The sequence below is a fragment of the Cryptomeria japonica genome, chromosome 2, assembly GCF_030272615.1.
Source record: "Cryptomeria japonica chromosome 2, Sugi_1.0, whole genome shotgun sequence".
Lineage (NCBI taxonomy): Eukaryota > Viridiplantae > Streptophyta > Pinopsida > Cupressales > Cupressaceae > Cryptomeria > Cryptomeria japonica.
Genome location: NC_081406.1, coordinates 542,632,359 through 542,637,424, shown reverse-complemented (window position 1 = coordinate 542,637,424; position 5,066 = coordinate 542,632,359).

Below are 5,066 nucleotides of genomic sequence, written 5' to 3'. Positions count from 1 at the left end.
TCTAGTGTAGTCTGAATTCCTGCTTTGACCTCCTCTTTGGTTTTTTTGGTTAATCTCTTCTTCTTTGGTGGTCTCCCCACTCTCCCTTTAGGCTTGATCGTCATGACTGCTTTTCTAGATCTCGTTTGGTATATAGAGAATACTACTATAGTAGATCTTGATTTTCTCCCTCCTGCTGTTCTTTGGGTACACCACTACTTTGTTGCTGCAAATTTCCAAGGATCTCTTCTATTGCTAGTGTTGTAGGAGTAGTAAACTTCTGATCTACTATATGCTTGAAAAACCCATCAAGTCCTCAATAACAACCATATTACCTGGCTGATCTATGATCTCATCCACAAATATAGAGCATGCTTTATGGAGCTGATTTGTTACAAATTGATCAAAATGATCTGGATTTCCCTTTAGAAAAGAGGATTTGTAGTGTTCTAAAAACAACCTATTCTCTTCCAGAGGGGAGATTGGGATTGTAGGTATTACATCGGGATAACACATGTCTATTATTGACTTATCCACCAAGATATGATGAAAGGAAACAAGGCTTTGTATCCATGAAATAGCGCTTGGGGGCACTGCGATCTTTCTTCTTCCAGTAGCCATATTGAGAGAGTTAATGAGATTTCGAATAAGCGAGGTTGTAATTTCCACCATTTTCCTTCTCTTTCTCACTGTTGTTTTTCCCATTTGAGAAATATTCACCAAGGACTGAGAACTATCTATTTCATTATTTGGAATCTGACTACTTTCGACCTCTATCTCCCTTGAAGGATTGGAAATAGAAGTGCTGCTAATTCCTTTCTGCAGTACTTCCCCGCCTTTCTAATTTTCTGTATCCAACGGGGATTTCTCCTTGTTTTCCTCCATTAAGGTCTCTAATTGTATTATTTCAGTATTTGGATTCTGACTACTTTGGACCTCATCCTCCTCTGGAGGACTACAAACGAGAGTGCTGCTAAAATTGTTTTGCTTTACTATCCCGTCTCTCTGAGAAACTATCTTTAGCGGGCACTTTCCCTTATTTTCCTCCATTGAAGGCTCCAATTGTGTCTCCTCACTATTCAACGTTGAATCAGAGGGAGATTCCTCAACAACTTTTAGATTTTCTATTATTACTCCTTTAGATTCTGATGTCAAGGACTCTAATGTGGGTGCTCTAGCATGTGGTGGTTTTCTTGATCACTGATCTGTGAGAGAAGAATGGTCTTCACAAACTCTTATATATTGGCAATGAGATCCTTGACACTCTGTGGTTAGATGACCCAAGGAATCTGAATGCAATTCCACTATTTTTGGATCCTGAAGAATGAGCTGTTGGTCCCATTCCCTAGATTTCAAAATGATTGAAAGATTCTTAGGAAATGGTTTTGAGAGATCCAATAATAAACACACCCTTAAAGGAAGCCGTGGATCTTCAAATGGAAAAAAATTATGCTTTACAAAAATCCCCAAATGATTTACTAAGATTTCTATTAGGTCTAAATCTCTATATTTTATTGGGATCCCAGGGAAGGATATATAGAATGGCACATATTTTATATCTGTGCCCTGGGGATTAAAATCTGAATACCAAGGCAATGTATATAAACAAAAACCCTTGTGGAACCATCCCTTAGATCTATGAATCTTATCTCTACACATCTTTGAAGAAAATATGGCAATAAAAAACTGAAAACCTTGATCTATCGATAAACATAAGTTATTGTGAAGTACATTAGCAAAGGTAATATTAAACAAATAAGTCTATTCATCTTCCAATTATGTGAATATTTGATCCTTATGACATTAACAGTAATATTTGAGTTACGCATGGGTTCTACTCCCCCTGTGTTCACTTTCACATTCTCACTTTTTGCATCAACAACAACCACATCAAAATGAGTTACGTGAATTTATTGCACTTTTGATCTGTCACCAACTTTCCCTCCAAAACATTAGATTCAAAATTTTGTTATTACGCCATAAATCACTCTCCATAAATCATTGCAGGAAACTTTGTCAAAACAGTCGTTCATGCCGATAAGTCCACCGGTTGACTGGAGAAGATTGTCAGTTTAACTAGATGTTAACTGAACATTACCAGTTTGTCAGTTACAGACTCTACCTATGTACCAATCAAAATCTACCTAGTTGACTACCTTCTGTATGCCGATCTGTTTACTGCTTAGCCGGTTGACCTCTTTTGTGCCGGTCTACTCACTGCTTGCTGGTTGATCTCTTGTGTGCCGGTCTACTCACTGCTTAACTAGTTAACCTCTGTATACTGGTCAACTTACTACCGATAGACTGTGAAAACTTGGGAGATGATGTTGCCAACAATGACAACCACATCATTCACCGGTCATACAAAAATGCACTAGAATGCCAACAAAGTTGACAGAGGAACTAACAAAGATTGATGAGGCTCTTAATCAGTCCAGTTGTATATATAGGTCTTGTACTAACACCGACAAACGTACAACTGACCTGGAGGTAAAAATAAAAGCGGCAAAGGTCCGGTTGGAACATCTGGCTAACAATTTTGATGGTACTCAGTCATTGGCCAGCACTATTGATGCTCAAATTTTGGTTACAAAATCTAAGATATCAACCTTGGAGAAAGATATGGACAAATTAATCCAGGGAACAAGGGAACTGAGAGGATTGGTTAGTCCTCGGTTGAACACTTTGTTACTTCATAAGCGAGAAAGTATAGAATTGACGAATAAACCCACACAGACAAACCTAACAAAAGAAGAACTACATCCATACATTCTTAATGGGCTTGTATCTATTTTGGAACATTGAAAACTGGTTGGGATACTTACTTAGGATTTTTGAAGGGTTCTTACCGGGATATATTCAAGTACATCTAGATCCGGTAAACACATTTTGATTTCATTCTTTCATTCATTTGCCCCGACCTTTGTCATTGATGTCAAAGGGGGAGAGGTTGATGTGCAATTTTTAAAGGGACATAAGAAGTAATGTATAGCTTAGGGGGAGCAGGGACAAGTTTGGGAGGAATCGGGACAACACTTCAACGATCCGTTTTTTCACATGAGTGTTGCCATCAATGCCAAAGGGGGAGATTGTTGGAAATTGACACTCATCTGGTTTAGTTGTGTTGTCATTGATGGAAACACACATCATTTTGGTTTGGACACTTAACCAATACTCACCAGTATTCATGATTCGACAAACGATATTAAGGGAAACTGACAAACTAGGAACCGGTATATGAGACTGACATAGGAGATTGATCCGACATGTTTACACGGTAGCAATCAGTGGCATCGGTCACAAAGTTTAATGCATTTATTTTTGTCTAGGCCGACATGTAAATAAATTGTAATATCTTTGTAAGCCGACATAAGGCATTTATGTTTGTGATTGGGAAGGGTATTTAAGTCAGTTCGGTTAGGTTATTTTGAATATATACACATAGAGAAGGAATACATAGTGATATGATATTGTGTGAGCGATGTTGATCGACTGAATGCGAATATAATATTCTGTAGTCGGTCTTGATTATTGGTTTAGAGGTTTGGGATGCGAAGCAAGTTATCGGTAAAGGAGGCCACAGTGAAAACATGTACAAACAATGCTTGAATTGGAACTCTTCCAGCATAGTAGATGCATTCTTCGAGTTCAAAATTTTGTTTGTAATCCAGTATTTGGTGTTTGTAGTCATTGAGGCTCCTTTTGTGATGAGCAGTGTGCTCTAGGCTGTTGGCCTTCCTACATGTGCAGTCCCCTACTGTAATATTTATTCAATTGGCCAGTGGATAGGTATTGTGGGTCACCAATCCCACGGTGGTTTTTCCTCTTTGGGGTTTTCCACGTATAAATCTATGTGTTATGGTGTATGTTCTTGTGGTCGCTTCATTTATTCTTACTGTTATATTCTTTTATGCTTACCGGTTACTGAAATACTTTGTTAATAAGGTTAAAATTGATCTCACTAGTAGAACACTGATTCACCCCCCCCTCTCAATGTTCTTGGATTCCAACAGATGCATCGACAATTGCTATTGTAGAGGTTAGTGGTCTTTTGAGAATACGAGAATAGTTTTTGACATCTCTAGACCAAGGTCAGCAAGGGAAAATGTTTCCTATCATAATGAGATCTTTCACTCGACCAGCCAGGACACAAATCAACTATCTCTTCCACAACTCTGGTGGACTGTGGCAATACAATTTATAAGGTAGTTTACCTATGATGGAAGGCATTCTATGTTGCATAATGCTCATTTTAAATTGTGAAGTCATTTGTGGCATAATAGACTGGTTAATGTACCCAATTATCTGCATCATATGTTAATCCCCATGGTAGTTGAGTATAGAAAAAAATAAAACCTACTTCCCTATCCCACCATTGTCTACTTGTCTTGCTAGTCAAGAGAAGTCTATCTTTACGATTCTCAAATGTAACTTGAGAAGAATTCAAATCAGGATACAACATTCATAGTATGTTGCTGAGGAATGATCTAGAGCCAATAGAGGATAATGTATAAGGGCCCGTGAGAGTTGAGGAACAATAAGCACTAGTCATTGAAGAAATTGAAACCATGCTAGGGGAATCCTAAGGGGTTAATAAGGATAATTTAGACGATTCTTCCTCATCTCCTCAAAAATCTAGTGAGAATAAAAAGAAAATTTAGAACATGGAAACACTAGTGATAGTGAGTTGGTAGCTTCACCTACAACATCATTGAACACACCTCCAACCTCTAATAAGATTACCTTTGCATCAACAAAACGAAAATATTCTGCAAGAGAAAATAATCTATCTCTTCCTCTACCTCAAAACAAAAGGGGTTGAGGGTTGAGTTGTCAAGTTAGAAACACATGACAAAGAGCCAGAAAGATATAGAGGTGTCTCAAAAAATATCCACAGAAAAGGCAGAGAAGAAGAAGTCTAAGGAGGAATGTGAAACTTCAAAGCTTGTAAGATAGTCTAAGCAACAAAAACCAAAGAATAAGGGGATTCAAGAGAAACAAGATTCAAGGAGAAGTTCTACCCATCTCAACAAAAAGAAAACTTCATACAAGCAAGAAATCCCAACACAAGATACTACACATGTGGA